This window comes from Adiantum capillus-veneris, chromosome 16, assembly GCF_014529385.1.
Source record: "Adiantum capillus-veneris isolate H3 chromosome 16, ASM1452938v2, whole genome shotgun sequence".
NCBI classification, from domain to species: domain Eukaryota; kingdom Viridiplantae; phylum Streptophyta; class Polypodiopsida; order Polypodiales; family Pteridaceae; genus Adiantum; species Adiantum capillus-veneris.
The window spans coordinates 110917558-110925685 of NC_140946.1; positions in this window are offsets into that span (position 1 = coordinate 110917558).

The following is an 8128-nucleotide window of genomic DNA, read 5'->3' on the forward strand; positions in this document are numbered from 1 at the left end:
AGAATGCACATCGTATTTGTCAAATCCAAGAATTCGTTGCACATCATGCTCCCATGTTTCGACAAGAAGTATCACATTGGAGTCATTGGTAAGCTCATCAATGCCAATTCCCACATTCCATGGATACCCGTTACAATTCCAAAAGCTTATTCGCAAGCGTGAGTTGGTCTCATAGATCATGTGTCCCTATTTGTTGGGTGGACTTGCATCCTCATCAAGTGGCTTTTCTTCTTGAGATGATACCTTAACCTTCTTGCTTCTTTCCTCATATGCTTTGCGACGTACATTTTGTTGCATAAGAGTGCGATCCTCATATACATTACAACCCGTTCCTTTGAGGTAGATCCAACCATTGTGAAGGATGATCTTTCTCTTTACCTCATCAGCCATGTTACATACAATAGGTCTTTCTCCCGAGCGAGGGACTCCTTGTTTTCCAACTCGATGTGCACCATAAGCCATGATTCCTGACATGTCAAAGTGTGTAGCAAAAAACTCTTCAATAGCAACCGCAAGAGATTGGGGTGTTTCCATGCTTTCCTCCTTGATTCCACGAATGACGATGTTCTTTGAGCGTTTTTGTTGTTCTTGCAATTCTTGAGTGTCCACATTCTCTACATTGTTTGCTTGGGCAACGGCTTGCGTGATAGGAGATGTAGAAACCACATTATCCTTACATATATCAACCCATGATTTGGATGCATTTCTCATCTCACATACATCATGTCGTATTGTATCTATCGTTTCCTCTTTCAATACATGATCACTCTCAACTTTGCTCAAGCGCTCTTTCAATACATTCATGTCAACAAGAGAGCGTTTACATTCTTGAATTTCATTCTCAAGAAGCATCAAGCGTGTTTTTTTCATTTCAAGAACCTTCTTGAGGTGCTCATTCTCCACAACGAGAACTCTTAAAGTGCCATTCTCCATTGCAAGTGCGCGCAACTCTTCACCTTGCTTGTTGACGGTTTCTTGTAATGAGATCAAGTAGGCCATGATCATTGCTTCCGTTGTTGTAGACGATGTGGTTGGATTATCATCCAAATTCCATAGAGATTTTGCATCATTCTCCATGGCGAGTGTGGCTTTTCCACCCTTGCGAGTTTTGTCTGACATTGCCTTCAAGTCGGCAACAAAAACGAAAAGTTTTGACAGTTTTTTCAGTTCTGAGATGCTGTTACAGAAAAGCCTTCCATTACACAGAAAAATTATGTCTTTACATCAATGCGTAGAGGGCTTTGTGCTCTTCGATTGAGGCTATAGATCACCTAAATCGGAGTTCGGATGAGCAAGTTATGGTCAAAAGAGTGAACTAATGTAGAGAGAGAGAGAGAGAGAGAGAGAGAGAGAGAGAGAGAGAGAGAGAGAGAGAGAGTACTACCATCTTGTATTTCTTGTTAACCACACAATCCTTGATATTGTAAGACTCTACCCCATAAAATTATAGAAGGAAATCTTCATGATAGGTAATCACTTTCATTGGTTCATAGTCTTTAATGTACCAAGACATTTTTTTTTAAAGAGATGGTATTGTGCTTAGAAATTCTTGCGATTCCTTGCTTTTGATTGATACACCAACACTAGTTGAATGAAAGAAGACAATTAAAATATTAGTCCATGAAAACATGAAAGAGAGAGAGAGAGAGAGAGAGAGAGAGAGGGGGGGGGGGGAGCCTCTCAATAGTATACAAGAGACGATCATTGACAAGGAAAGAGAGAGAGATAGTGAAACTTGGAATGGCATAAGAGAAAAAATGGGTATCTTAATTTTGTTAATTTCTCACGATCACTGTATGGAGAGAGAGAGAGAGAGAGAGAGAGAGACAGAGAGAGAGACAGAGAGAGAGAGAGGAAAAGTTTGCAATTTTTCTTGGTCAATGGTGGTGCCAAGGGAATGGGAGAGAGAAAGTCTCTATGGAATCTACTCACTCAATTCCAAAAAAACGCTCTCCAAAAATTGTTCGCCAAAAAATATTCCCCAATGAATAGAAGAAAGGGAAGGGTGTATACAAGGGGCAAAACAAGCTCTTACCAGAAGAGCTTGAGAAATATAAGAAGCAGAATTATTTTTTTAAGCGTGGAGAGTAAGGGCACGCATATCATGCATGTCCCATAGAAAAATCCACGAAGGACTCTCCTTATGCTACCCATATGTCTTGTCTTATAGAGGTCAATCAAGAAGCTACTCAACTATGTTATGCATGGGATAGGTTTAGGGATCAAAGTACTTTCATTCTCTTTGATCTCAGCTCCACTCATAACTTGATTTTGGTTGATTCATATCAAAAGTTGGGGCATAAGGACTAAAGAATTGGGACTGGTGCTTGATGCATTTGAAGCTTTTAAAGGACAACAAGTTCCAGGTACACCATTAATGGGAAAACTAATGCTCCACGTGCAAGGCTACGTAGACCAATAATAATTCTTGTACATCCTTTGCTCCATGAGTGCGTAATTCTAGGAGCACCATGGTTTCATCGTATCACTAAACTTAATGAATTACCTCCCTTAAGAGGGGTATGATGACCATAGGATTGAGCTCGTACATAGAATAGCTCCTCCTATTGAACCTCCATATCGTGTTTCTCATACACAACAAAAGGAGATCCTCTCGCAAGTTAATGAAGTTATAGAAAAGGGAATGGTACGTCCATCTCCTTTTTGCTCACCTGTGCTTTTTGTGCAAAAGAAGGATGGATCCTACCATATGCATCACACACAAAATCCTCTCTCTCTCTCTCTCTCTCTCTCTCTCCTTTTTATATACCCCTCACATCGACTTCCTACAATTTCATAGGAAGCAAGCAAAAAAGTTCCAAAAACGCATAAAAGCAAGATCTTGAGCACGAGATGGATGCAAGACATATAGAAGTGTTTTGGGAGATGGGATCCATCACACTTGCTACATGATGTCTTGATAGAATCCCAAGTGAATGAAGCTTCTCTACAATGCCAATGTATTACAGCTTGGGAGGAATCCAATGGGTCACGCTTCATAGATAACACCACCCATATTACCCCCATCTAAAAATCCATTTTCTTTGCTAAAAGAGGAAACCGTACTCTCTCTCTCTCTCTCTCTCTCTCTCTCTCTCTCTCTCTCTCTCTCTCTCTCTCTCTCTCTCTGTGTGTGTGTGTGTGTGTGTGTGTGTGTATCTAGTGCATCCATTTTTGACCTAGCAGACAACAATTCACTCTTTTAATTATAACGTCTTCATCCGCTTTCAACACAATCACTCAACCAATGACATAGGAAACCATGATCATGACATACTTGGTATCGTTGCAAGAGACTGTAAACAAATAAGGTAAAGACTTACGGGCACTTGCAATGGAGAATGTCACGCTAAGGGTTCTTGTGGTTGAGAATGAGAATCTCAAGAGGACACTTGAGATGAAAAACACCTTTGAAGCAACTTGAAGTGGAAGTCAAGGAATGTAAACGCTCTCTTGTGGACTTGAATGCTTTGAAGGGGCGCATGAGCAAAGTAGAGCATGACCATGTATTGAAAGAGAAAAAAGTTGACACCATGGGTCGGGATATATGTGACATATAAAATGTATGCAAAAACAAACCTTGGGCTGATGTATGTGGTAGCAATGTGGTTCCTAATTCCTCCCTCATGCAAGCTATGGCTCAAATAAAGAAGGTTGAGAATGTGGATGTAGAGGAGTTGAAGGAACGGGAGCAACGTTCAAAGAACATTGTTATTTGTGGAATTCCCAAAGAGAAGTTAGAGACACCTCCTTGTGCCATTGTTATTGAAGGTTTCTTCAAAACCCACTTTGACATGTCAGGAGTTATGGTTTATGGAGCATATAGAGTGGGTAAGCAAGGAGCTCCTCGCTTGGGAGAATGGACAATTGTAAGCACCATGCTGGATGAGATCGAACAAAAGATTATCCTTGATAAAAGTTGGATCTCTTTGAGGGATTAAGAAACAATTTTTTCTGTATGTGGAGATTGCATTATTAAGCAACAATGAGGAGAGAATAAGAAAAACAAGGAGATATCTCAAGAAAAAAATGTTCCCAATGAGCAGGCAAGTCCCTTGATCAAATAGGAATGCATGACTTGTGAGGCCGAGTTACAATTGAAAGTATGCTTTTGGAATTGCAATGGATACCCATAGAATGCGGGGGTTGGCATAGATGAACTAACAAGCAAAGCCGATGTTGTACTTCTTGTTGAAACTTGGGAGCATGTTATAAAAGGGATAAATGGGTTGGAGGATGAACATTCACTGATGTGGTCAAAGAATCTCAAGCAATGAAGACGATAAGGAGAGGTAGCATGTATAATTAATAAAGGATTGGAATTTTTTGTATCAATTATGAAAGATGATAAGCGCAAACGTTTTGTATGGCTGAAAGTTATGACACCAAAAAGAGCACCCATTTTTGTAGTTGGTTGCTACATTCCTCATCATGATTCCCCCTTTTACACTTGCATAGATAGAAATCATCCATTTTTTATTTAGAGGAGAGAATTGATGATTTTAAAGGGCAAAGGTGATGTTATTGTCTTTGGAGATATGAATGCTCGCACAAAAACATTGCAACATGATACTCAACAATTTGATATGCCATACATTTCAAGGGAGTTGGAGGAAGTTCACTTGTATGATCGTATTTCAATGGATGAGAAAGAGTTGGTTAACTATAGAAAGTTACTTTTACACATGTGTAATAGCAGGTATGCTCATTGCCAATGTGTATCTTTGTGGAGTGGAACCAATGGATTTACATGTATCAAACATAGTGGGGATAGTGTGTTTGACTATACGCTACTCTCTGAAGCCATCATGTATCGCATAAACAGTTTTACGCTTGGCCAATGGACCCCGAAGGAATCAAACCATCGAACCTTATGTATTGACCTTGCATGTGAAGAAGCAATTTCTAGCCTTCTAAAAGTAATTTTCATCCTAATTTTGCCACTTAAGGTTAGGAAAAATAAAAAGAGAACAAGTAAAATTGATTAAGTATTGATGGATTAACCGATCAAGGGTTGGGACCAAAAAAGAAAAAGTTCATAAAAGAGCAAGGGTAATTGCTAACTATATATCTCACTCATTGGTATAGGTCAAAGAAGGATAAATGTATCCAGAGCAGCCTTGATCAAAGGTACACGACAAAGGAGATGACCAAGAGAAATTATAGGATTTTAAAAATAGAAAGTGATTGTGATAAGATCAAGTCATTTAGAATAACTCTTTAGACTCCAAGTATAAAGTCAAGGAACCCTTAAGGTGCAATTCTAGCTTCACACAAATTGTTTAAATTTAGAAGGTTTTGGGAGCATCTTGGTGGCAACTCCAAAGCATTGTGCTAATGTTCCGCACATGAGGTAAAAGATTTAATTCCAAAGGGTGAATTTTATTTGTACCAATGTTTATCCTAATTTAGTAGGTTTTAAATTAGCAGGTAGGCTATAGCCCCGGATAAGTTTCATAAGCCTCCAAGGTTTGTGCAAAGGTCTTGCACTCGAGCTAGTTAATAAAAGGGTATGTTTATATTTTTTTACAAATTAAAGGAAAAAGCTAAAGACTAAGATTAGATCAGCCCTTCTTCATTTAGTAAGTTAACTCCAGTATTTTGTTACTGAGCTTGGATATGCCGCATATCCAAAGTAGCACACACTTGCTTTAAGTGAACTTAATCAGTGTGTGTGTGAGTGTGTGTGTGTGTGGTGTCTACACTTGCCAAGAAGGCCCCAAGAGAAGAGGGGGTGATTTATTCATGCAAGGCAAGCTAGGACAAGTGTAGGATAAGCATGAGTTGCATTATGGGGTGTTCCCACCTCATTGGCCAAGCGTTAATAAACATTCTGATTAAAGACTATTTGCACACCTGCACAAGCATATAAGGAGGTGCTCATTGGGATTTTCTCTCTCTTGCTCCTCACACAAACTCTCTCAAGTACCCAAGTGGGAAAACAAATCTCTCTCTCTCTCTCTCTCTCTCTCTCTCTCTCTCTCTCTCTCTCTCTCTCTCTCATATGGAAGCTCTAGAGACAAACTCTATACTCAAGCTCTTGGCTATGGATGCAAATCCAAGCCAAATAAAAGTTTCTTCTTCTCCATCTCTATTATTCTAGTACTAAGTTATGCTAAGAGTTTGCCCATGAGCAAGCATACACAAATTATCAATTCTCTTGCTTGAAAAATACTTCTTTTCACCCTCTTCTTCCTCTTACCCCGTAATTCTTTTCTCCCCGCTGGGGTGTTTAGGGTTTGGGAAAGAGGGTTATACCATGGAATCTTGAAGAACACCATCTTCTTGATTCAGGAAAGGCTCTACAAGAGCACATACATATATTGTAACAAAGCTCTCATTTGAGCGGATCATAATACAAGTACTTTTGAAGGGAGGACCGGCTCCAAAGAAAATCCGGTACTCAAGGAGATATCAATCTTAATTGGCTATTCTCTTGGAATTATGTGCATGGTTATGGTGTTTTTAATGTATATTTGTGTAAAAAAATCAGCCCGGCACAACCTATAGTCTCCTCTTTACCTTTCTCTTAAGGAAAACTCTCTCCTTTCATAGTTAAATTCCATTGAATCTAAAAGGAAGTCTTAGATTTTGTGACATTGATAACAGTTGAATCTAAAAGAAAGTATTAGATTCTCTGGCATTGGTATCATAGTTGAGGTTTCTCGTTTCTTGCCTTAGAAGAGAGGTCACTAAGTAATCTATAAAAGGTTGGAGTTGTTCATTGCAATAGGGTAAGTGGGACTGGGATTTATTATCTTGGTTGGTATGCATGTTTTCAAGGTATGGGGGACACCATTGGGATCTATGGCATTAATAATGGAGTCTTTTGGGAATTATCTTTGGCTTAACCATTATTGAGTTATTCGTCGCCCAATAGGAGCCACTGCCACCAGCCTCGCATTGTTAAATCCACTCTACTACTCTTTGCAATTAATAATATAATAAACCACTGGTGTAGTTACTTGAGAGCTAATTTTCAAGGGATAAGAGGAGTAGTAGCCAAATTTTTGAAAGTACCAAGATAGAAGAAAATTTAATCATGACACAACACAATCAAGAGAATGTAATTAATATTGACAACTTAGATTTGGCTCATGGTATAGCATTTGATGATGGTTACAGAGTTGTCAACTACCTTGTTGACAAGTTACAAGAAGCAATGGGAAACCCTGTCTTGCAAGTGAAGGTTCAAACAAAAATTCAAGCCCTTCAAGCTCAAGTGCCCAAGAAGAGAGAATTCCTGTGAGGCCTCCTATTGAGACCTCCAAAAGAGGAATCTCTTTGGGTAATGAAAAGGAGATAACGGAAGGACCTCCCATGCAAAGTGTTCAAGAAGATGAAGTGCCATGAACTTTCAAGGGAGAGGTATGAAAGCAATACCCCTCCAACATCTGAAAGTGATGCTACCCCAAGAAGACACGGCACACAATGGACACCTAGTCCTTCCAAAAAGAAGAAGAAGTCATCAAATAATCCCTCACATGTTAATCTAAAGAATGGACAAAGAAATCCAAGAAAGAGGAAGCGAAGAAAGCAATCACCATCCTCGCCTTCTTTCTCCTCTTCCTCTTCATCATCATCACCGTCTTCTGACATGGAGGATAGCGACTTGCTACCCAAGAGAGAGAAGAGGAGGGGTAAATGGAGGAACTATACAGTATGGAAGAGTTCATGTAAGTTGAAGAAATTCAAAGAGGGAGGAAAGAACATCAATTTCCTTACCTATTATGGAACTTCAGACCAACTAATGAAGTATTAGCCTTTATCCAACAATTGACCCCGCTTTTGGAGATAAATATTTCTCGGAATCTTCAAAGCTCAAAAATCTTTCTATGCATTTCCAAAGTCGGCCCATCAATGGTATGCAAGCCTACATAGTCAAGGTGAAGCTCCAAAGACCTAGCTAGAAAGCTTTAAGGATTTCTATTACAAAGCAATTCCTTGCAAATGAAAATTCCTTACTGAATGGAAAAGCTTGAAGATGGACCCATACGAGTCTATCCAAAAGTACGTGGATAAGTTTTGGGAGTTACATCTCAAAGCCGTTGTCTACAAAAGATAGATTTTGCGGAGAAAAAGCAACAATTTTGTGCTGCCCTATTTGAGGAGATGAGTGAGTATGTCA